Genomic DNA, 26,437 nt, shown 5'->3' on the forward strand with positions numbered 1-26,437 from the left:
AAAGCATGAGACCAAATGTGGTCCCATGAAGAGTTAATACAGAGTGAGCAGAGGAAATGTAAAACAGACGGTTGCCTCTGGAAGAGGAAGACCTAATAAAGGAATCTGACGAGGAATGGTCAGAGGAGGAGGGATGGAAACCGCTTATGTGCCAGGCATCAGGCTCATATTGTAGACAAACGATCTCATTTAATACTCACAACTGCTCTATGGTTTAGGCACTATTATTATTTCTACTTTACAGATAAAGAAATTGAGGCTTCAGGCCACTTTGTCACCAGTGTGACCCCTGACCTACAAAGTACCACCAAACACAAGTCTGTGTGTCTATCGCTCCTTCACTTGTTGAAATTACTTTCTAGGTCCAAGGTGGGCCACCCTGCCTACAGTGCCATGGCAGCAAGCTCAAACAGACAATGCTCACACCCTATAAAGGCTCTGCTTGACCAGAAACACGGTATGTCCAGTCAGCCAAGCCCCATCCCCCAGACCACCCATGGGCTCTGTGTCTGCTTTCTTGCTCTTCATTCTTTGTCCTAGAAAAGTGTCCTGCCTCCTGCCCCATTTTGCAGTGCTCTGAATGGAAACAGTCTGCCTCATGAAGTGTTAGATAGAGTTTGGGTCACCTACATGGTCTTCTTTAATCCTTTTTCAAAACACTTAAAGATTTGAGGGAGGGGCGCCTGGGTGGCTCAGTCGGTTAAGCGTCTGCCTTCCCCTAAGTTCATGATCTCATGATCCCAGGGTTCTCGGACTGAGCCTGCTGAGCAGGGAGCCTGCTTCTTCCTCTGCTTCTCCACTCCACCTCCCGGCTTGTACAGTTGTGCACTGTCTCTCTCTCTCTCTCTCTCTCTCTGTCAAATAAATAAATAAAATCTTAAAACAAAACAAAAAAACCTTGAAGGAAAGGGCCAGAGTGCATGATGCAGAATAAAAAACAAATGAAAATGGAATCCTTCGGGGCACCTGGGTGGCTCAGTGGGCTAAGCCTCTGCCTTCGGCTCAGGTCATGATCCCGGGGTCCTGGGATCAAGCCCCGCATCGGGCTCTCTGCTCAGCGGGGAGCCTAGTTCCCCCTCTCCCTCTGCCTGCCTCTCTGCCTACTTGTGACCTCTCTTTCTCTGTCAAATAAATGAGTAAAATCTTTAAAAAAAAAAAAAAATGGAATCCTTCAAATCACCACCTTTGTGGTCCCTGGGCCAGTCACATAGAGAGACGTTCCCACTGGTGACGCCCTCTATGGGTTCCAGCATGTACCCGTCCTGTGGTCTCGCTCATCCTCTCCGAGTCCCCGGGCCCACAAGCCGCAAGCTGCTCATACAGGTTCACACAAGTCAACTGTTCACGTTTCAGGAATTTTGCTAACCTGTTGTTAAATGCAGCCATTATAAAAAACTGAATTGTATAAGCTTACATGTAAATAGGCTGATTTTTAAAAAGGTAATAAGTACTCAAAATACATCACTTCCTAATTATTTGACTACATGTGACATTCTATGCCCCTGAGATGATTTACATCTGTTGCTCTCATACGGTGGAAATATTTTATATTAGTGCTGATCTCTATGCAAATACCGCCACAGACTCGGGCAAGTGCTGCAAGTTAGGGTGTTGTGGGTGGGGGGGCAGGGTTGTTTGTTGTTCTTATTGGAGAGGAGGTTGTTAAACCTGCCAGGGCTTCCCTCCCCTCTCCCACGGGAAAACTGAAACACACCTGTTATTCTACCTGAAGACCAGTTTCAACCCCATGTCCCCAAAGTTCCCTTTTCTGAGCAGGCTCTGGGGCCAAGAGCTGAACCAAGAAAGACCTCCTGAGAAGACTTCCTAAGGTGAGTTTGCCATCCGTAAAATTTGCATCTGCTGCGGTGGGTTTTCTAAATCGTGCACTCACAAATCTGCCTAACCCTGTTTCTTCAATAGCAGATCGAGAGCACAAGTGTTCAGTATCACAAGGGCTTATGAGAAATCAGTGAGAGAAGTTTTCTCTTGGAAAAACTGAATCTCCCTCCCAGGAAGGAGTCAGGAGAGACAGAGTTGTTGTTGAGGGAAAAATCCTAAAAACAAAGCGAATGGAAACAGGTTTTTCTGTGAGGGGGATAAGAAAAGGGAGGGGCGCACCCCCTTGTAGGGTTTATGAGTCATTTCCTGGTTTAATTCTTCCTGTTTGTCCTTGGTTTTTCCACAAGTACCCAGTGAGGCTCGACCTTCCACCCTCCCCACCCCTCCAGCGTCATGATTACTGCAGTCCTGGTGTTTGGGCGAATGGCAGGGACTCTGGGGCACTTTGATGTTCAAAGCTGTTAAAATGACATCTAAATTTGCAAACTTTCCGGTGGCTGTGAGCCTCTCTGATTGACTATGTAGATATGAGCTCCGAGGGAGCCTCTGCCTGAATGCCTTCTGTTTCTTTTTGTCTCCATCTCTTTTCTTTTTCTTCCTTTTTCTCTTTCTTTCTCTCTTTCATTCTTTCATCCTGGCTTCTCTCTGTCTCCCTCTTTCTTTCCTTCTCCCTCCCTCTCTCTCTCTGACCTGCTCCCCCCACAACCTCTTGGCACCCGCCTCCCACCCCTTCCCCCCCCCCTCCTCCTTTCTTTCTTCTTCAGTGTTACTCTCAGTGCTTCAGATGCATCTTGTTTGGGGGGTACTATCACGAGGACAGGAAAAAAGGAGTCTGAGCGTATGATTTGGAGGCTCATAACTGAACTACGTTTGGTCCGCAGGAGGCATGAGAAAGAGACAGACAGATAAGACAAAGGAGCAAAACAGTGTTCATTTGAAAGAGGAACCATAAAAATGAAACTTAAAGGCCTTGTTTAGCTTTTTCTAAATAACATCAGAGTACTTACATCTGAGAATAATAATAGTTCCACTGTGTGGCGACTTTCTTCTGAAGTATTTGCTGTAGTGGCTGGAAAGAGCATGGACTTTGTTGTGGAGTCGCTCGGGGGGCAGGCCGGGAGGCAGGCCGGGCCCCCTCACTGGCTGTGTGACCTGTGTAGGTGCGAAGCCTGCGTCCCCAAGGCCCACACTTGGGCTGACCTCATGGGCTGACTCTGCTTACCCATTGCTAAATGTTTTTAGTCAATCCTGACTGAACAGTGTATATGAGGAATGGATCAGAGTGACTGGAACATAGTCCAGGATGTGCAGTAAATTTTAGTTCTGTCAATTCTTTTCCTACCCACCCACCCCCAAATATTGTCACCGACACAGTTGTGGAAGGAAACAGTAAAAATATATCTATTTATATATTACTATTATGTTCCACAGCTTACGTAACAGAAAGCATAGACACAGAGGTGAGTGGGTTAAGATCACAACGATCAGTCAGAGCCACCAACACTTGATCAAAGCTCCTCACGCCCAATTCAGAGTGTTAATAGCAATAATCGAGGTTGTCTGGTCATCAGTTAACAGTTTTAAAGTGGAAAGAGTGTGAAATTTAGAGTCAGAAAAATCTGGGTTCAGATTCTATCCTTGTCACTTACTGCCTGTATGACCTTGAAAAAGTCATATAACCTCACTAAACCTGTCTCCTCATCTGTAAAATGGAACTAACATATCTAAAGGTTTCAGTGGGATAGTGTATGTGTAAAAGGAGCTTAAAATGAGATTCTCTCTTTTTAAATTTGGGCTAAGCCTCCAAAAACCATAAATAAGACAATAGATGCTAAGTTCTTCCCACATGACAGGGCTGGCCCACTTTTTCAGGAATCTACAAAGATGATGAGAAAAAGCTGGTTTTGTGGCCCTAACACTTCACTTCCAGCAGAAGTTGAGGCTGAAGAGAAAAGGACAGACTTTCTCTGCAAAAAGTTGTGGGAATGTTGCGTTCTACACAGCATGGGGCAGGGGATGTCCCCTCCCCTCAAGCCGATTGGCTAGACTCCAATAGAATCATAAGTGGCAGGTCATTCAGAGCGACATGTGTCCTCGGGAGTAAGGGCTGTGAAGAGAGGCTGTGTGTGGACAGACAGGCCTAAGGCCACAGAGCAGAGGACAGGTGACCAACTGCAGATGTGGGAGACAGATCCAGGAGTGTCTCCCCAGACCAAACATGGGTTTTCAGAGGTGGAGCTGACCTGGAGCCAATCTGAAAGCTCATTGCTCCAAAGAGGTCCCCCAAGACCAACTTGGGGAAGCTCAGTCCTGAGAGTTGAAGTTAAAACCAGCCAATCTGATAAGAAGCATCATTCACATCTCAGGAATTATAGTTAAATATTCCCAGTAGGGGTATCTTTGAAGAACTTACAAAACGGCCAATAATGTTGATCTGCCCCAATCCAGATCACAGAGATATAAAAATGGGCTCAAACCTCCATCCTGAAGCCTTCGTCAAGGCAATGCCCTCTTTTATTGCATTGCTCTCAATGTCACTTTTGGCTCCAAATTCTTGTTTCTGCCAAATTCAGTTTATGGATCATTTGACCACCCATGTGTATTTCCCTGTTCTTTGCTACCTTAAATCCAAGGAGGATTCAGATCACTCCCGAAATGTCTGCCACAAAGTCTCATTTACACAAAGCTGTCACATAGATACAACATTCCAATTGTAAGAAAGGTTTTGGGGGGCACCTGGCTGGCTCAGCCATCAAGCATATGGCTTCTGATCTTGGAGTTGTGAGTTTGAGCCCCAAGTTGGGTATAGAGATTTCTTTAAAAAACTAAATCTTTAAAAAAGAAAGGTTCTTAGAAGAAAGGTTGGTTTACACCAAAACAACACAGAATCAGCTATTATTTTTATCTTTACAGGAAGTATTTCTATCCTCATTTTTCTAGTACTAGACCCTTCCCTCACCCCGGGCAAAAATGTAGTCACACGACCTGTGTTAGTTGACCATAGGGCCCTATTTCACTGACACTGATGACGGGCGCAAGGGATGAACACAGAATCCAACCAAGGCTAGTTAGAACATGTCCCTGGAATTGTTACATGCACACCAGAACTCCTTTCCCTCCTCCTTCAACAAACTCTCTTTATGGTTGCTGAGCTAGGTCTGACAGCAGCCATGTTTCTTGCCACATGGCCAAGACCAGTCTGCTGCAGGAAAGAATGAAGTCAAAGAAAAGCAGAGCCAAACAGAAACGAGCAAGGCCAGACCAAAAGGAAAGTAGGGAAGAAGGAAAAGAGAAAGAGAGATCTAGCACTGCTAACCCAAGTTGCTACTTTGGGTGTCTGCAGCACTGGTGTCTGCAGTTCTTCCTTGGTTGCTTAGTTCCCAGTATCTCACCAAACTTTGTGACCCATTAAGATCCTTTTTTTTTTTTTTTTTTTTTAGATTCTTTGCATTGGATTTGTGTCACTTTCAAACATAACAAGCCTGATTAATAGAGCAGAAAACTTCCAATTAAATGATGGGTATCTCTGGCTTTAAATGCCCTTTCCCTACTCTGCCTCTAGAAATGTTCACCCATGCCTATCTCTCGTTTTCTACTCTTACGGGGGTTCCACTCTCTTTCCTTGCTCTTCTCCTTCTGTCTTCTCTTTTCTGTTGCTTCCTAGAATGAAAAGTAAATTTCTTCCCTTCTATATGTCAAACAGTTCGGCCACCTTTTTCACTATATTGGTCCTGAAATCCATGTCCTCAGATCACATCCTTTACCATAAGTGGCTTATCAAGGTATTTTCCTAAATACAGGTCAGTACGCACACACACAAAGTTTTGAGCCATTTGTTGTCTATTTGGGAAAAAAAAATCCAATCTAGATATTCCCTAACAACTTTTTGGATAATTGGTGAGGTAAATTATATCAATTTTCTTATCTGTAAAGTTACATTTTAAAATTAAGGAGGCTATATAGATGAACTACCGTAACACCTTTAATAAGCTTAGAGAAGTCAAGTAGTTTGTCCAAGGCAAAAAGGAGTTAGTAGTATTATTGGGGCTCCTGATTCTTAATGCCATAATATAGGTAGGTTTAAGTTCGCAAACTCAATGTTCAGTAGAACCTCTGAGTTTCAGTCCCTCAATCATAAATGACATAAAACAGACCATAGTTCTCAAACACTTTTAAATCTTCAACCTTTTATTTAAATGAAATTCTATACTGACTGCAAATAAGAACCAAATATATATCAATAATAATAAATATATTAATTAGGATAGTTCAAGAAACAAGATGCCAAAGGTTTACTGGAGGAAATGCCTATGAAAAAAAAAGAGGATAAGCTGGAGAGGTGGACTCTTCAGACCATGATGTGGCTCCGACCCTTGGGAAAAAGACGAAAAGAAGGACTGGAAGAGTAGAGTCTCAGACAGCTGTGCAGTTCTAAGAAAGTTTCATCTGGGTTGATGTGTCCTCAAACCAGAGTCACCCATCAGAGGAATCTGTACCTTGCAGGAAAAGACCTACATTAGTATTCATACCACATTCAATCAATGACTACAGGCAGCCCATGAAAAGGGAGGCTTTCATGCAGATACAATGGTGGATTCAGAGAACACTGCCAGAGTCATCAATCAATTAGGTTTCCTGCAACAATAGACATGAGTGGTGTACTTCATGGCAACCTCAAAAAAAAAAAAATTAACAGAAGATGCAAACAGGGTTCTTTTCTGTATCTTCTACTTCTCTCTTTATTGTGTTTATGTGGAAATAAATGGAAGATACAGAAAGGAACCGGAGAGAAGTTATAGAGTTGAAAAATACAATACCTGGTATGACAGTTCACTAGCTGAGCTAAACAGATGCAAAAGAAATGATAAACAAACTTGATGACATAGTAATAGAAACCATCCTAACAGAAGTAGGAGGAAGAAACTCTTTAAAAGGAAGTACATCAGTAAAGGGTGGCATTGTTAAACAGTATAATGCAAATGTTGTCAGGTACCAGAGAAAGGGACAGCGGAGAACTATTTCAAGGAAAATGACCAGAAGTATTCTAAATTTGATACAACTATAAACTTACAGACTCAGGAAGTTCAACAAACCACAGGCAAGATAAATATAAAAACTACTCAAGTAATATCATAACCAAATTGTTGGAAACCAGTGATAAAAAGAAAATACTAAAGTAGGCAGAGGAAAAGGAACATTATATACATGAAAAGAAAGATAAGATTTATGGCAATCTTCTAATAAAAACAAACAAAAAATGCAAGCCAGCAAACAACATCTTTAAAGTGTTAAAAGAAAGAAAGGAAAAAAAAAAAAAAAACACAAAATCTAGAATTCTATTCAGGGAAAGGAAGCAAAATGAAAACCTTTAAAGAAGAACAAAAGATTCAAAGAACTCGTGACCAGAACTAAATATTAAAAGAAGTTCTTAAGATCAAAATACCAAGATTCCAAATGGAAGCCTAGATACGTACAAAAGAATAAAGAAGAATGGCTCTAATCTCATTTAACAAAACTTGAAAATGTGCCTCAAATATCAAATTTCTCTAATAAATTAACTGCACAGACAACTTTAAATTATTTAAAAGAATTCAAAGAATCTCAATAACCTAAAATTCACAATAATTGGAATCCAATAAAAAAAATTACCAGGCAAGGTGCCTGGGTGACTCAGCGCGTTAAAGCCTCTGACTTCAGCTCAGGTCATGGTCCCAGGGTCCTGGGATGGAGCCTGACATCAGGCTCTCTGCTCAGGAGGGAGCCTGCTTCCCCCTCTCTCTTTCTGCCTGCCTCTCTGCCTACTTGTGATCTCTGTCTGTCAAATAAATAAATAAAATCTTTTTAAAAAATTACCAGGCAACATAAAGAAGCAGGAAAATATGACCCATAATGAGGACAAAAAGAAATTAAATATAAACAGAAGCCAAAAAAGATACAGATGACAGAAGTCATAGAAAAAGACATTTAAACCATGACTATAGACACATTCTATATGTCCAAGAAGCTAAAAGAAAATAAGAGCATATTAAGGAGAAGTTTGGAAGATATAAAACAGCCCAAACTGAACTTCTGGAGAATAAAAAAATTCAATGTCTCTCATCAAAATATATACTAGGTAGAATTAAGAACTGATTAAACACTGCATTTTTTTAAAAGACATGAATTGGAAGACACAGTGATAGAAACTATTCAAAATAACACATAAAGAAAAACTGAAAACAAGATAACTTGGAAGCACTGACTTCTGGGGGCACTTCACATGGAACAACATACATTTCATGCGAGTCCAAGAAAAGGGACGGGAAAGTGAAAGGTTTGAAAAAATAAGGGTCAAATTTCCCAAGCTTGATGAAATTATCAAAGATAGATCCAAGAATAAGACCCAAGATTAAGGGGCGCCCGGGTGGCTCAGTGGTTAAGCCACTGCCTTCAGCTCAGGTCATGATCCCAGGGTCCTGGGATCAAGCCCCGCATCGGACTCTCTGCTCTGCAGGAAGCCTGCTTCCTCCTCTCTCTCTGCCTGCCTCTCTGCCTACCTGTGATCTCTGTCTGTCAAATAAATAAATAAAAATCTTATAAAAAAAAATCCAAGAATAAGATCCAAGCTCAATAAATCCCAGCCTCAAGAAACTTCAGAAAACTATGCTAAGATCCATCATAATCAAGTTACTTAAAACCGGTGATAAAGAGGAGAGCTTAAAAGCAGCCAGAGATAAAAGACACATTAAGCACAGAGGAATAGGGCACCTAGGTGGTTCAGTCAGTGGGGCCGTCTGCCTTCGGCTCATGTCATGATCTCAGGGTCCTGGAATCAAGTCCTGCCTTGGGCTCCTTGTTCATCAGGGAGTCAGCTTCTCCCTCTCCCTCTGCCTCTCACCCATGCTTATGCTTTCTCTCTCTCCCTCAAATAAATAAATAAAATGTTTACCAAAAAAAAAAAAAAAAAAAAGTACAGAGGGATAAAGATAATATGACAGCAGGCTTCTTGGGGAGAACCGTGCCAGCCAGAACGCGGTGCAGCAACATCTTGAGAGTGAGGAACAAAAAGGGTTAACCTAGAATTCTATACCCAGTGAAAATAGTCTTCAAAAACAAAGATGAAAATGAGGACTTTTTCAAACATAAAAAAACTGAAAGAATTCATTACCAGCAGATCAGCGCCACAAGAAATGTTTTAAAAAGACCTTTGAGAAGAATAATAGTTTAATCAGAGGAGGTAGCACAGCTACCGCTGAGCCCCTCCCCGCCCCTCCACTGAGACGCTCTCTCCCTGCGGGAACTCTGGAGATGTCTGAGGACACCTCAGAACCACCTCAAATGATTTATGAAGACCCTTCCAGTTCTTGCCTTTTAAAAAGACTTGATTTTGATTCCAGATTATGTGTTCTCTTGGGCATTTTGCCTAATAACAGAATGAACAGCCATCAGATTAATACTAGTGAGTATGTGACAGTTCCATGTTGCAGCGTCAGAAATTAACTTCATGAGACGATTCTCAGAACCAGCCTTTCTTCTGCAGCTGATGACGGATACCAGCGTTACCTGGGTTGTTGGCAGTCAGGGATGGGTCAGAGAGGCAGGATTTGTGCTGGAACTGATGGACAAAGCCACAGCCCAAGCACGGTGTGCAGCGGCGGGAAGTGTAGTGACGCAGACTCCTAACACGCTGAGCGCTGGGCCCACGGTGCAAGGAGGGACCCAAGCTTGAGACTCAGTTTCTCTGTATTTATAAGTGAGATTTTGGTTAAATGACCCTGAAGTTCCTTCTGGTCCCGACTGCCTGTGAGCCTGTGAGTGTAACTGAATTCAGACCAGTCTCATCCTGTCACTGTCTTGCCATTCTCGATCTGACTAATTATGAGCAGGGAAATTCCTGCCACCCCAAAATAACCATTACTTTTATCATTCAGAAGTTCGAATCCCACGGTATAAATGGACCTTGAGCTTATTATGCCAAGTAAAATAAATCAGCCAGAGAGAGACAGATACCACCAGATTTCACTTATATATGAAATCTGAACAACTCCCTCTAAAAAACCCAAACCAAAACAAACAAGCAGGTGGCTGCAGAGGACAGAGTGGCGGCCGCAGAGACAAGGGTGGGCAAAATGGGTGGGGGCGATCCAAAGGCACAAACTCTGTTATAAAATAAGGAAGTCACTGAGATGTAATGTACAGCATCAATGTATTTAATTTATATTTAATGCATATTTGACAATTGTTAAGAGAGTAGATCTTAAAAGTTCTCATCACAAGGAAAAGTTGTATAACTGTGTGTGGTGATGGATGTTAACTAGACTTTTCGTGGTGATCATTTCACAGTATATACAAATATTAATTCACTATAGTGCACACCTGAAATGAACATAATGTCTGTAAATTATATTTCAATTTTAAAAAGTAAAATGGAGGGATGCCTGGGTGGTTCAGTGGATTAAGCCTCTGCCTTCGGCTCAGGTTGTGATCTCAGGGTCCTGGGTTCAAGCCCCACATCGGGCTCTCTGCTCAGTGGGGAACCTGCTTCCTCCTCTCTCTCTGCTGCTGCTCTGCCTACTTGTGATCTCTTTCTGTGAGTCAAATAAATAAATAAGATCTTAAAAAAAAAAAAAGGATAATGGTAGGTTTGAAAATCTTCTCAAAATTTACACATCATATAATGTCCTTGCAGAGACACCTCCAGACAGAAAGCAAGTGAGTGATCACTAGGATTTGTGGGTGGGGAGAAGGGTTCACTATAATTGGGTGGCACAGGGGAAATTTGGGAGTGACAGGACTGTTTCATATCTGGATTATGGTGGTGCTTATATGACGGTGTATTCATTTGTGAAAACCCATGGAATGGTACACCCCAAAATGAACTTTACTCTTTGTAAATTTAAAACTAAATAGTTTCTAAAAGAATAAGCTAATAGCTTCAGAGTTGATTCATGGTGTTTAAAGTTTACATCATTTTAATACAGCCTAGGTCATTTTCCAGGCATTGATTTAACTTCTTATTTGATTCCTAAAATCTCTTAAAATCTCTTGAACATATCCCAATTCTTAGCATATACTTTAAACCATTTAAGGTGCAATGTCAAATAATTGTTTTATTTTAACTTTTAAAATTTAAATTCAATTAACATATAATGTATTATTAGTTTCAGAGGCAGAGGTCAGTGATTCATGACCACCCGGTGCGCGTTCCATCCGGTGCCCTCCCTACTGCCCACCCGCCAGTTACCCCAACCCTCCACCCCCACTCCTCCAGCAACCCTCAGTTTGTTTCCCATGACTAAGTCTCTCATGGTTTGTCTCCCTCTCTGATTTCATCTTGTTTCATTTTATCTTCTCTTCCCCTATAGAAATACATTGTTTTTAAAAATAGGACAGTGTATGGTCTTACGAGACTTTTAAGAAACAGATTTTTCTAGGTATAATACTCATACCATAAATTCATCCATTTTAAGTGTACAGTTCAATGGTTTTTAGCAAATTTACAGAATTGTGGGGCGCCTGGGTGGCTCAGTTGGTTAAGCAACAGACTCTTGATTTCGGCTCAAGTCGTGATCTCAGAGTCATGAGCTCAAGGTCTGTGCTCATCACAGAGTCTGCTGGAGAGGCCCTCTCCCTCTCCCTCTCCCTCTGCTCCGTCCACTCGTGCTTATCCTCCCACTCTCTCACTCTTTCCCTCTCTAAAATAAACAGATAAAATTGTTAAAAGTACTTTATTATTTGTAAAAAAAAAAAAAAAAAAAAAACACTTTATCATTTGGATCTATGTTATTTCGTTTGGTCTTCCTGACACGTGTAGAGAGGAAATGAGGTCGGTAGTGAAGGAAACCATTTCGAAGGGGCACAGGTATCGTTACAGGGTTTACAGGAAGACTGGATGGACCTCCAGCCTTCACCACCAACTTCTCACCAAGTCTCCCCACGCGGGGCACCTTCTTTCCGGTTCCTCCTCAAGAGTAAGGACTCCGTTATCCATGAAGCACGGCGTCCATCCAGATGGGCACTGTAAGAGACACTGGAGGCAGAGGAGAAACTGGAGTCCATAGATGTGTGATACACACGGTCACAGAGAAAGAAGACGATGGAGTCCGTTGCGTCCCCGCAGAGAAAGAGTCACTGGATTCACGTAGTTCAACGACTCAGGAAGCAGGTCAGCCTGAGAGCAGAGACTAGCACCCAAAGGACTCAGGTAATCTGCCTCCTGCCCAGTATCCAACTCATGCAGGGGGATCTCCTCCAGTTCACTTGCCCAGTTCTTCCCCTGCTGACTCAAATGATCCTTTTGTTTCCCCAAAGCATCAAAACCTTGAGAATCGGCTATCAACAGCGGCAGCCACCTCGGGGCCCTGAGCAAGGCAGCACTGGGGCCACGAGGTCCTGGGGAACGTAGAGGTCGTCAATGTGCCAGTCTGCCTAGAATCCACCCAAGCCATACTCGATACGGGTGATACTTCAGTGTTTTCACGATTCCACGTCCGTGAAACCGCCATGTGCAAACAATCAGTGGGAAGAGGAAGAAAGGGTATACAAAGTGGTTCATTCCATTGCTCTCAAATTTGTACGGGGAGCAAATTTTTTACCCGTAGGAGAGAAAAACAACGGAAAACGGATATATAAAAGAGGTGATGGTGTGTATCAGTGGGGAAAGGAAGGGTTTTTTAAAGGAATCACACTGGGGCAAGACAAGCGGCCACCTCACACCAGACACAAAACTCACTTCCAGGATTATTAAAGGCTTGGACATGAGACACAAAAATATAAGATCTTAAAGGACAATATAGTAGAGTAGCTTCATGATCTCGATGCAGGAAAGGATTTCTTAAACAAGACACAAAAAGTATTAATCATACTCCCCTGTTAAAATTTTTTTAATTTGTTCACCTAAAGACATTATAAAGAAAGTGAAAAGCCAAGACACAACCTGGGGACAAACATTTTTAACATATGTAACTGACAAAAGACTGACATCTGGAAACATTTAATGAATTCCTGTGAACACAGATGTACATAAAGAGAGAGAAATTAAATTAAATTAAATTAAATAATAGTGGCAAAGACATGAACAGGCATTTCCCAAAGGGCTAAGGGGAAATCCAAATGGTCGATAAAGACACAAGATATTGCTCAGCCTCTTTAATAACTAGAGAAATGCAAAGTAAAACCGCAAGAAAGTGCCATTACACACCCCCGGATAACAAAAATGAAATATTAAAGTCTGACCATACTGCATGGAAGAGAGAACACAGAGCAGTGGAAACTCAGAGCAGTTATACCTGCTGAGTGCAAAACAATTCGGTATAAATCGTTTAGTCTTTTCTTGCACTTGGTAATTCCATCCATAAGTGTACACTTGAACGGATTCCTGCCAAGTGCACCGGGAGCCGGATGCAAGAATGTACACAGAAACTCCATGCTTATTAGCTCCAACCCAGGAACAGCTCAAATGCGTTTCAACAGCCGACTGGATAAATAAACAGTCATTTAGTCATATAATGTAATATTACACAACAACCCAAAAAAACTATAATTGCGCGAGCAATCTAGCTCATTTGCACCAACATAGTAATGAATGAGAAAAGCAAGTCTCAAAAGAACACGTGTGGTGCGATCCAGTTATATAAAGACGGAGGGAGCACAAACAAGCTACGTGCCTTAAGGTTGCCTTCACGAGGAAAAGAAATGCTTACCACAAAACTCACGCAGTGTTACCCAGACAGACAGGAGGGACGCGTCCCGGGGAGGGGCGTACGTGGAGGCAATGCTCTCTTTGAACTGGACGGTGTTTATACTCCTGTTTGCTTTAACTTTTTCCAGCAGAGAAAGGGTCACTGGAGTCATTAAATAGCGTACAGCATATCAAATCATGACATTGCCATTTTTATGTGTCAAATCTAAGCAAATATTGACAATTTCAAATGCTTCGATATAAAATTATATGTGTTTATACAGTATGATCTGTGTACGACATATTTCATAATTTTAAAAAAAACGAAAAGAAGGGGCGACGCCCGGGTGGCCCAGCTGGTTGAGTCTCGGGCTCTTTCTTGATTTGGACTCAGGGGGTGATCCCAGGGGCGTGAGGATGGAGCCGCACATCAGGCTCTGTGCTCAGCGGGGAGTCTGCGGGGGATTCTCTCCCCCTCCCTTTGCCCCTGCCCACCCTTGCCATGCGCTCTCTCTCTCTCTCTCTCTATTCCTCTAAAATAAATAAATAATGTTTTTAAAAAATGAAAAGAAGAAAGAAAGAAGTTATTGAATAGGAGTCGGGAAACCTAGATTCTAAGATAACTCATTGGGTTCTAAACTGTGTTCTAAGACTTTTACCCCTGTCTCTATAGACCCAGTGTCGACCGGTTGTTCCGTGCCAGGGCCCGAAGACAGGTGGGCTCTGGGTTTGAATCCCAGCCTTGCCACTTAGGAGCGGCGCCTCCGTGACCTGATTAAATAATTTATTGGCCCATCGGTCTCCTCATCTGTAAAGCAGCCGGGGGAGTGGTTCCTACTTTGCAGAGTTGTCGTAAAGAGCATCTGTGAATTTAAATGAAGCCGCCGTAACTACAGAAATAGCTTAGAACCATGCCTGGCCCTTGTAAATAACGGTCTGCATTAGTCCCGTGATTTGGTCTCCTCCTCTTCCTCCACATTGCTTCACAGAGTTCCAGAAAGGAGCAAAAGGAAAATCATCTGAGCATGTTCTGAAAATGCACATGATTCTATGCAAAGCCCTACGGCTATTTCATCTTCTTCCGTGTCTACGTCTGTCTGTCCTCATTGAGCACCAGGACAGCCTGGGAGGCCGAGCAGCCACCAGGAATTGGGACAGAATCAGCACCTCCTTTCACACACGTCAGCTGCGAACACAGCACCGCGGCTTCTCAACAAGGAATTAAACCATGGTGTTCCTAGGCCCAGCCTCCTAGCACGACTCTGAGACTCTTGAACTCAAGGTTACAATTAAGGACACTGGGGCGCCTGGGGGGCTCAGTCAGGTAACCAACTGCCTTCAGCTCAGACATGATCCAAGGGTCCTGGGATCGAGTCCCGCATTGGGCTTCCTGCCCAGCAGGCGGTCTCTTCCCTCTGCCTGCAGCTCCCCTTGCTCGTGCTCTCTCTTTCTCTCTGATGAACAAATGAAATCTTAAAAAAAAGATTTTTAGGGACACAAAAATGAAGTCAGAAACAAGACTTTCTTTTAAGCGAATGGGCAGGGGAGTGCTGTCCTGCTGCGGATTTCTTACTGCAGCTGTTGTAGGATGGTACTTACTTGGAACGAGTCTGGAAAGTGTTTGGATTTTATTGGTAGGATTAGAGGACATCTCCCAGCTGTCCTTGGGTCTCGGGACACTCTTCCAGATTCCTCTAAGTTCCCCACGGGAAAATGTGGATGGGTTGTTAATCTCAGCATTGAAAGAAAAAATGAAATGAGTAACAATCAGTTGCTTAGATGGCTAGGGACGCTATTAATAGCCTTAGGACAACAGGCATGGATTAAAACAGAGGCCGTGTTAAAGCTTGACTTGGTTAGAACCCCTCCCTCCCTCCCTGCAGAACCTGAGCAGTATTTTCTGGGAATGCAAATGGATTTGAACGCACCGAATCAGGGCTTCCTGACCCTGTGCATGAATTGCCCTAAACAGCTGATAATAATTGACCCTCATATTATCCATCCCCTGGACGTTTCACAGTGTCTGGCCTTTACTGACCACACCGGTCATGGGCTTACCCATTCATACTTGGTGCAGAAAGAGGCCGAGCCTTCTAGGCGTTCTAACACTCATGCTTCTTAAGATGATGGGCGGAACATCCGGCCTCTGTCGTTTGGATAAGGAAACTGGCACGACCTTTGGCCAGCTCATTTTTTCAAATTCTGTGTCGTTGATTTGCTGCCTTCCTTTGAGAAACAGGCAGGGAGGGAAGCCTGGGGGGCTCAGTCAGTGAAGCCTCTGCCTCCAGCTCAGGTCATGATCCTGGCGTCCTGGGATCGAGCCCCGTACAGGGCTCCCTGCTTAGCAGGAGGCCTGCTTCTCCCTCTCCCACTCCCCCTGCTTGTGCTCTCTTTCTCTCAAATAAAGGAATAAAGTCTTTAAAAAATAAAATAAATGAAACCAAACACCATATTAACCTCCAGGAATTCTGAATACGGCATCTGGCTTTGGAAGAGAGCAGTATCTGACAGCGTGGTGACGGGAACGGAGCAAGCTGTCACGCTAAGTGCGACGGTAACTGTGAAGAGAAATGGCCACAGCCCCGGAGGTGTCCTTAACCAAACTAACTGCTTCATAACAACCTAAACAGAAAGTCAAAAAGGAGTCTGAGCCACAGTCGTTCACCCAGAAATGAGAAATGCCCATTTTTCACAATTCACGAGGTGCCCCGACCCGTAGCCAGAGTCTGTCTCAAAAGCACTGGGGCCAGTGAGGCCGCGTTTTGCCCCCCAGGGAAGAATCCAGAGGCACAAACAATCACAATGACTCTTTTGAACCACCTCCCACCAGCACAAACCACACACCACAGGGGAATTTTCTTCAGCGGCTAGTCCTAATTTTACACATTAAAAAAATTAAGTTAAAAAAAATTGTTTTAAAAAACATTTAATTTTATGCATTAAAAATATTTCAGTGAACTTTGTAAAGGAAAAAACCCCAGTCCTTCCGTTTATCTGTCACTCCCCAAACCGCCACATTCACAGTCCTTCACCTCTGACACCAGGCATGTGGGGTTCCCCACCACGGGGCAGTCCTCCCCGACAGCAGCTGAGCAAAGAAGCTTCCAGATGGAGCCCAGGTCTGGCTCTGTCTACCCGAGGGCAGCTCTAGGTGCCCCACGTTAGGGGCAGAGGCCACAAGACGGCCCGCCAAGTCCTGGGATTTCAGCCCTGTTTCTGACCCGTCGACTGTAAGTCAGGGTTCTCGGGACTCCTTCTCGGGGTTCAAGAATTTGCTAGAATGACACACAGGACTCAGGAAACACTTGCTTACATTTACCACTTTATTAGGGAATACAGATGATCCTAAGAGATATAGATGAAAACAGCCCAATGAAGATCTATGGGACCGAGGTGGGGGGCGGTTTCTGTGAACGTGGAGTTTGAAGGAACCACCTTCCCGACGCTCGAACGTGTTCACCGACCCAGAAGCTCTGTGAACCCCGTAGCTTCAGAATTTTTACAGAAACTTCATCACAGAGGCATCATGGGCCATTAGCTCCATATCCAGCTTCTCTCTCTGCTCCAGAGAATGGGAGTGGGGCTGACAAAGGGCTCTGTCTTCCTGGTGACAGGCCCCATCCAGGAGCCCCCCCCCACCAAGCACCTCATTAGAACAGACACTCCTGTCACCCAGGAAATTCCAAGGGATTTAGGAGTTCTGGGTCAGGAACCAGGGGCAAGACCTGTGTAAATATACACAATTTTCTCTATTACTTCACAACCTTTGTACGACTGTCACATTATCTGGTAGTCCAAACAATATATTTTTTAAAGTTTTTATTTATTTATTTGAGAGTGAGAGACAGAGCCTGAGTTGTGGCAGGGAGGCAGAGGGAAAAGCAGACACCCCACTGAGCGGGGAGCCCAGACAGGACAGACATGGGGCTCGATCCCAGGACCTCAAGATCATGACCTGAGCTAAAGGCAGACACTTAACCGACTGAGCATCGACTGTACTCCCAAAGCAATATTTTTAATGACTATTTATTTAAACCTTTCAAATTCTCACTTACAAAATATAATCTTATCAAGTGTTTTAGAAGAAAATACAGTGACTGATACTCTTATCTTAATGTGAATGTTTTGCAGAAGTGCTTCTAGTAGATAAGAATGTAGAGGCTAAAAACACACACAAGCACTGGGTGCTGGCTAGGCACTATTTTCTTTTGAATCTCTCTCAATTTTAATTTCTTTAAAAGTTGCTAAAGGGGTGCCTGGGTGGCTCAGTGGGTTAAAGCCTCTGCCTTCGGCTCAGGTCATGATCCCAGGGTCCTGGGATCGAGCCCTGCATCAGGCTTTCTGTTCAGCAGGGAGCCTGCTTCCCCCTTTCTATCTGCCTGCCTCTCTGCCTACTTGCAATCTCTGTCAAATAAATAAATAAATAATCTTTTAAAAAATAAAAAATGGGGCACCTGGGTGACTCAGTGGATTAAGCCTCTGCCTTCGGCTCAGATCATGATCTCAGGGTCCTGGGATCGAGTCCCACGCCGGGCTCTCTGCTCAGCAGGGAGCCTGCTTCCCCCGCTCCCTCTGCCTGCTGCTCTGCCTACTTGTGTTCTCTCTCTCTCTCTCTCTCTGTCAAATAAATAAAAAAATAATTTTTAAAAAAAATAAATAAAAATTAAAATTTAAAAAAAAAAAAAAAAAAAGAGTTGCCAAAGATTGGGCGCCTGGGTGGCTCAGTCATTAGACATCTGCCTTCGGCCCACACCATGATCTCAGGGTCCTGGGATCAAGCCCTGCATGGGTCTCACTGCTTGATGGGAAGCCTGCTTCTCCCTCTCCCACTCTCTGCTTGTGTTCCCTCTCTTGCTGTGTCTCTCTCTGTCAAATAAAGAAATAAAATCTTAAAAAAAAAAGTTGCCAAAAATTTGTTAACTAATAAATGCAATATGATAGCACAAAGTCAACTAAGAAGCATAGAAAATATAACTAATTAATATATTCAAGTGCAACATACTAACTTACTATTAAGAAATTACCAGAAATACAACAACTTCTTAAAACTTTACACAGAATCATGAAATTGGGTTAACTCTAGGTCCACATAATATACAATGTTGCCTAAGGTTTATATAAAAGAACCAATATATATGGATACCACTTATTTAGAAGGTCCTGGGGGGCAGAGTCGCTTGAGCACCTGACTCTTGGTTTCACCTTGGGTGGTGGCCTCAGCGTCCTGGGGTCAAGTCCCACACCAGGCTCCACACTCAGCATGGAATCTGCTTGGGATTCTCTCTCCCTCTCTCTCTGCCACCCCCCCCCCCGACCCATGTTCTCTCTCTCTCTCTCAAATAAATGAATAAATCTTTTAAAAAGAGATATCGCTTATTTAAATTGTAACCCAATGTAGTCTCTTATAACTATGTTTATATTTACATACTTTTAAATAATGGGTACTTGACCTAGAGGACAAGGGTAAGAAATTTAGATAGTTCCATACAATCTAGTTTTTTGTTAAAATAGAAACACAAAGTTTTGAATTAATTAACATGCTGTGTGTTTTTGTTTCACACTGTGGTAAACACAAGAAAAAGAAGGAGTCATAATATAACCCCAAATTCACAAAATAATTGTATTTATTATAAAGTCCATTTTAATTCTAGAAGTGTAAGTGAAATTGAATTTAAATTTGGCTCTCCTGTTTTTATTTTACCGAGTAATATTAAAACTTTGTGGGGTTTCGGGGCTCCTGGGTAGCTCAGTTGGTTAAGCATCTGCCTTTGACTCAGGTAGTGATCCCAGGGTCCTGGGATGGAGCCCCGCGTCCATCGTCCATCGGGCAGCCTGCTAGCCTGCTTCTCCTTCTCCCTCTGTTCTTCCCTCTTGCTTGTGCTCTCCTGCTCTTTCTCTCAAAATAAATAAATAAATAAATCTTCAAAAAAAAAAAAAAAACTTTGTGGAGAATACAAAATCATTTCTTCCAACTTTTTAAATGATAACTAAAACTTTTTGTCTCTGTTGCCTTTGTTACAAAATAAAAAGTTGGGCCTGAAGTCTCTCAATTAATTTGTAATCGAATTTAGATTGATCCCCCCCCCCTTAGAAGTCTGAATTCCCTAGAGGTTTGCTGTGAACTGCTGGCCCCTCGAGCTGACATCCCCTCTGCGGTGAAAAGCCGTGGCGGGCTTGCTTCTGGGAGCTGCTGGACACTGGGTATCCGCCCTGGGACAGAAATACGGCTTCCTGGAGGAGGAAGTCCGAGAGCCCATTGCGGGCTGTGTCCCATGACACAAACTGCCCCTCGCGAACGTTCCCCACTGAGGATCCACGTGAATGTGCCTCACATCATCCATTATAAACCAGAAGTGGAAGGTGCCAGACGGGGTGTGAACAGGTGCGGAGGGCCGGGGCGAGCCGCATCAGCAGGCGGCTTAGCGAGGGTTCCGTCCGCTTGTCCGTCTCTGCCCTTCGGACAGGCTCCTGGTGAGTATCGGCTAACGGAGGAAGCAGATGCGCGGGTCTGACTGAACTCCGTGCCCAACCCGAGGGACGAGAACGGCCGCTCCGCTCCAGCCCACTCGGGGACAGCTTCGAGGTCAGGCATGAGAGAAAACCTCTCCGCTGGGAAGCACCCCAGCTAGCACACCGGACAGTCCGGTGTCTGGAAGGAGACCGCCTGAGGTCCTTACCTGCACGAGCCATGAGTAACATCGAACAGGTAGGCCCTCTGGTTGGAGACGTCAAAGAAGAACCTTGAAGACTGGTAAAAAGAAAGACTAGGAAACTATGTGAAATGGTCAGAGTATGGAGACCCTCTCATATACATGTGGTTGACAACACTGGGATTCCTCAGCTGTCACCTGCGACGACGACAAGCAGAGTACTTGCCGGGACATCTCAGCATCAGCCCGTGGGCCCCAGAGGCAAGGGGAGCCAATGCAAACGTGCATTCCTGCCTCCAGCTGGGCCATGAGTGATCAAGTCCTTTGTCTCTGATCCAGGACACTTGTATCTTCTGTCAGCGTCTGTGAAACAGTGGCAGGCAAACTCGTTAGCTTGTGAGCGGAAAAAAGTCTCAGATCCTGACAGCTGTTAACAGTTTCAGCAAAGAGGACAAGACGCTGACAGAAATATGGCTTCCTGGAGGAGGAAGTCCGAGGGCCCACTGTGCGCTGGGTCAGGAGCTAAGAGAGGCTCCCTGGGATCTGGAAGCAAACGCTCTCACCCCATTGATGGGCAAGAGGTGGGGAGCACGGGTCCCCACTATCCTATCTGTCAGTGGGGCTGAGGGTCAAGAGTTAAGATTGAAGCAAGGTGCCCAACGGCATTTAGCTGCTGTTCATCTTCCTCTGAGTGGGAGGAAGAAGGGTGTGGTGGTGGCAGTGTCCCAGCAGCCCCCCAGCAGCAGCCACTTAGCCGAGATACCCCCAGAGCTCAAAGTCATGGTATCAGGAGCAGAGAAATCAAGCTTTGGGTAGACAAAACTGGAAGTCTGGCTCCTTGAGCCTGGGCCACCAGCAGTCACTTAAAGCTAAAATAAGTGCAAAGCCTTGCTTCCTGGCACAGAACCATCCTCAAGAGTCTGGTTGAGTCATTGCAGTCTGCCCCAGAGAGAAACACTATCTTTATCTTTCACAGTTCTGACAGTTGTTTAAAGGAAGCTTCTCTATGAGGTGACATTAAGCTGACAGCTGAATGACAAGAGCCTTGTAAGTAAAGATCAAGTGGTAAGCATTCCAGGCAGAGAATGCCTAATGGGAAGGCCCTTCACTGAAAATGAGTGTGGCGTGTTCCAGGGACATGAATGTGGGGAAAGAAGACAGGACAGGAGTCAAGGATCATTCCTCTGTTTTTAGTTGGAGTGAGGAGATGGACAGAGGTGTGTTGAATGAGACAGGATCACCAGGGAAGAAGCAGAGGTAAGCAGGGACCAGTCTGTTCGGCCATATTGAGTTTGAAACAACTCTTTGATGTCTTTGTGACTAAGATTTATGGATCCAGGTTCTGGGGAGAAATCAGGACAAGAAATAGAGATTTGGGAGGACTTGGCATACAATGAACATCTATCGGGTGTTTATAAGGTGCTGGACACTCTCTAAGCAATTTATGAATGTTTCCTTAGTTATATTCTCAAAATCCCTATGCGGTTGGCACTGTACTATTGTCTTCATTTTAATGATAAGGAAACAGAAAATTTCCCCATGTTTGTTCAACCAGTAGTGGTAAAACCAGAAGAAAACCCCAGACAGGCTGACCCCAGAGCCCAAGCTCTTTATCACCTGGCTGGGCTACCTGGTGTAGGATGGCATTTAAAGCTAAAGGACCAAATGAGGTTCCCCAGGGACAGTACGTAGATAAGGGGGAAGGGACAACATCTGGTTCTGTCTCTTCAGAACTCCCAGTTTCCTCGATCTACTTCTGTACTTAACACACAGGGTGCTAATTTATTTGTTTGACCTGTCTCAGCAAGAATGTACCTGTCAACAAAACCAAAAGGCAACCTATAGAATGGGAGAAGATATTTGCAAATGTCTGATCAGATAAAGGACTAGTATCCAAAATCTATGAAGAACTTATCAAACTCAACACCCAAAGAACAAATAATCCAATCAAGAAATGGGCAGAGGCGGGACGCCTGGGTGGCTCAGTGGGTTAAGCCGCTGCCTTCGGCTCAGGTCTGATCTCAGGGTCCTGGGATCGAGCCCCGCATCGGGCTCTCTGCTCAGCAGGGAGCCTGCTTCCCTCTCTCTCTCTCTCTGCCTGCCTCTCCATCTACTTGTGATTTCTCTCTGTTAAATAAATAAATAAAAATCTTTAAAAAAAAAAAAAAAAAAAAAAAAAAAAAGAAATGGGCAGAGGACATGAGCAGACATTTCTCCAAAGAAGACATCCAAATGGCGAATAGACACATGAAAAAGTATTCAACATCACTCGGCATCAGGGAAATACAAATCAAAACCACAATGAGATACCACCTCATACCAGTCAGAATGGCTCAAATTAACAAGTCTGGAAATGACAGATGTTGGCGAGGATATGGAGAAAGGGGAATCCTCCTACACTGTTGGTGGGAAGTGCAGCCACTCTGGAAAACAGTATGGAGGATCCTCAGAAAACTGAAAATAGAGCTAACTTATGACCCAGCCTATGTACTCCTAGGTATTTATCCAAACGATACAAATACAAACATAGTGATTCAAAGGGGCATCTGCACCCCAATGTTTATAGCAGCAAAACCCACAATAGTCGAATTATGGAAAGAGCCCAGATGTCCATTGGCAGATGAATGGATAAAGAAGATGGGGTACACACACACGCGCGCGCGCACACACACATCATGGAATATTACTCAGCCATCAAAAAGAATGAAACCTTGGGGCAGCTGGTTGCCCCTCAGTTAGTTAAGTGACCAACTCTTGATTTCAGCCCAGGCCATGATCTCAGGGTTGTGAAATTAAAGCCTGCATTGGGCTCTGCATTGAGTGTGGAGTCTACTTGCGATTCTCTCTCTCCCTCTGCCCTTCCCTCTGCTTGCTCTCTCTCTCTCTCTCACACAGTAAATAAATAAAATATTTTAAAAGATGAAATCTTGCCATTTGCAATGATGTGGATGGAACTAGAGGGTATTATGCTAAAGGAAATAAGTCAGGGAAAGACAAATACCATATGATTTTACTCATGTAGAATTTAAGAAGCAAAACAGATGAACATAGGGGAAGAGAAGGAAAAATGAAATAAGATAGAAACGGAGAGGGAGACAAACCATAAGAGACTCTTAACTTGAGGAAACAAACTGAGGGTTGCTGGAGGGGGGGAGGTGGGGGATGGAGTAATTGGGGGATGGGCATTGAGGAGGCTGTTATATGCAACTGATGAATCACAGAACTCTACCCTTAATAATAACTAATAATACAGTATATGTTAGCTAAATTGAATTAAAATAAAGTATTTTTAAAAAGGAATATTCCCATACAGATGACCACCCTCAGTCCCCAAACCAGATCTACTGGGTGCTAGAAATGAATAGAATCCCATTCTTATCTTTAACTGCTCTCCTGTGGCTGGCTTGATTCTATCCCCCAAACCTTGTCTCCCTTTGATTCACTGATAGAAGTAGAATGTCTGGACAAACAATGACCTTCCAAGCTGCTAACACTCTGTGGGGGTCCTACCAGCAGCACCCAGCAGGCTTTCCTGGGCATCTCCTTAGCCACCATACGTGCCATGCCAGGAATTCTGGGAAGAAGGATTTCCATGTGGCTTGCTGAAAAATTCAAGGGGAAAAAAATTCTGAATTGCAAATGGGTAACTCAGAATTTTCCTCAAATGGCACATTTGAGAATTTTCCTCAAATGGTACAGGTCAAATATGTTTCAGCTATGCACAAGCTTTGGCAAGGCGGAGACCGTGCTCTCAGGACGAACCATGGCCACTGAGCAGGAGCCAAGACAGGGATGGACTCCATGGTCTTACATGGGGCATTGCCACAAAGTTTATCCTTTCCCTAGTATTGACTAATTGGTGTGTATATCAGCAGGATGCATTTGATGCTCCAACTCCTCCTCTCTCTTTCTTTTTTTATTCTTAGAACAATAGATTCACTTATAACTTTTATTTCAGGTACCATGTCTGTGAATGAAGACCACATCTGTACTTTTCATTGCCCTATCACTAACACCTAGCATAGCTCTGAGCACATAAAGCACTCAGCAAGTCTTCGTTGAATGGCTCAGTGAGTGAAAAACACTGGACACAGATGAGGCAGCAGCATCAACTGTGATCGATGATCTTGAAGTTTGTGTCACAATCACAACGACTTTGACAAAGAAACTCGAGAAGGTATTTCCAATTTATTGATATAGGATGACAGTTTACTTTCATCCTATAGCCTTTGCAATTAATATAAATACTGTAACACATTAGGGCATCTTATCTGAAGCTCTCTATATTTGGTAAAACCGAATTTCCTCTGTTCTGTTGATCATGTTGGCAAGAAATCTGAGGTCAAAGATAATTAATATTGGAATCTGCTCCCTTCATTTCTGTGAGCTTTAATGTTAAAATCTCACCAGATTGGCCCTTGTTTATGTCATTATGATCATCTCATTGAATCAGTAAGAGATCCATGGGACCACTCATGTGTAAACTCTACACAGAAGGCCATCTCACAACATCTGAGAATCTCACAAATGACAACTTGAGATACAGAGTGCCATCTTACAATAGGCACAACAACGACTTTACCAAACTATTTACTACATCCATGAAATTTAGGTCACTTAACAATTTTGATCTCTTGGATCAAGTACCTGAGTATTAAGTAAGGCAAGTTTGGGCCCCTCAAAATGTCACAGGAATACGGTGTCTCTGAGGGCCTTATCAGTCAGAGAAGTTCTGTGGAACATCACCAGGCAGCATCTGGTGTTGGGACCAAACTCCTATGTTGAAGCATCTGTGATGGTTTTGGATTGGAACATCCAGGAGACGTTTAGCTGAGGTTTAGCTGAGGTCATGAGGCTAGAGCCCACATGAGATTAGTGTCCTCCTAAGAAAGAGACCAGAGCTTCCTGTCACCGCCAAGTGAGAAGAGAGAGAAAGGGTGGCCGTCTGCAAGCCAGGAAGAGAGTCCTCACCAGCACCCTCCTCTCATCTTCAGAACTCTGAGAAAATAGGTTTCTGTTGTTTTAGCCACCAGTCTATTTCATTTATTTTTTTTTTATTTTTTTCTGATAACCTGGTGTCTAAGACACCAAGGAGCTTGTTAGAAGTGCTGAATCTCACACCTGATCCCAAACCTGTTGAATCAGAATCGGCATCAGAACCTACTTCAAGACAGAATAAAAATCACCGGAACATTTCCAGCCCAGCCAACTGGTTCACTGGTATCAGACTCTTCAAGATGCTCCCAACCAGAAGGGCCCAACTGCTGACCAGTCCTTGAAAAGAACATCTTCAGGGAACACTTCCTTTTTAACTGGGTCTCATTTTGAGGTCTCAGGTTCCATATTAGAATGTAAACCAGCAGTCCTTGGATCTTAACTCTAGGAAGCAAATGGAGGGTGCTGGAGGGGAGGTGGCGGGGGGATGGGTGACTGGGGGATGGGCGTCAAGGAGGTGATGTAATGGGCCCTGGGTATTATATGCAACTGACGAATCCCTGAAATCTCCCTCTGAAACTAATAATACACTCTATGTTACTTAAATTGATTTTAAATTTCAAAAATAATTTTAAAAAAGATTCCAAAAACTAGTCCTTTGACGGCAAGGTAGTTTTGTGCTCCATCTCGCACTTATCATTGCAAACAAAATTCTTTGTATTCTAGTGTACAGCAGGTTTTGACACATGTATACTTTGTGAAATGATGACTGCAATCAGATTAACACATCGGTCACCACACTGTTACCTCGCGCGCGTGTGTGTGTGGGTGTGTGGGTGTGCACGCGCGCGTGGGTGTGTGCACGCGCACGCGCACGCGAGTGGTGAGAACGCGGAAGGTCTACTCTCTTAGCAAATTTCAGGTACTCAACACAGTGTAGTCAACTGTAGTCACCAGGCAGAGCAGCAGACCCCCGGGGCTTACTCATCTGATAACAAAAGCTTATTCCTGCAGCAGCACCTCCTTAAGGCAGTAATCTCACCCTAAAATCACACATTCTGTGTTCAACAGAACAAACACTAACAGGAACTTGAAAGGAACAAAAACTGCCCTTAAGAGAAACCACCTGTTCCTTGACACATTCAAGCCCATTCATGCAAATTTCCAGCTGTCAATGTGTGGATGGAACACCAGACCCTCCTTTCCCGGAGGTTTTATCGGAAGCTCCTTGCACGCATGGCACACCTCCAGGGATCCCGCGGAAACAGCAGACACTTCCACGTTTTTTTCCCTGAATCACAAGAGCCCATACTACTACTTTTATTACTAGATCCATATCTGGAACTAAATTACG

At 43.8% G+C, this 26,437-nt stretch overlaps 1 long non-coding RNA gene across 1 annotated transcript; it reads left to right on the plus strand.

Moving 5' to 3' along the window:
* Window positions 1-1,590: 1,590 nt before the first annotated feature.
* On the plus strand, window positions 1,591-25,551 carry LOC131814961 (uncharacterized). Its single transcript, XR_009347515.1, has 3 exons — window positions 1,591-1,829; window positions 24,107-24,325; window positions 25,233-25,551. It is a non-coding gene; the product is annotated as an uncharacterized LOC131814961 (long non-coding RNA).
* The last annotated feature ends 886 nt before the right edge of the window (window positions 25,552-26,437 follow it).

Source organism: Mustela lutreola, chromosome 14, assembly GCF_030435805.1.
Source record: "Mustela lutreola isolate mMusLut2 chromosome 14, mMusLut2.pri, whole genome shotgun sequence".
Classification (NCBI taxonomy): domain Eukaryota; kingdom Metazoa; phylum Chordata; class Mammalia; order Carnivora; family Mustelidae; genus Mustela; species Mustela lutreola.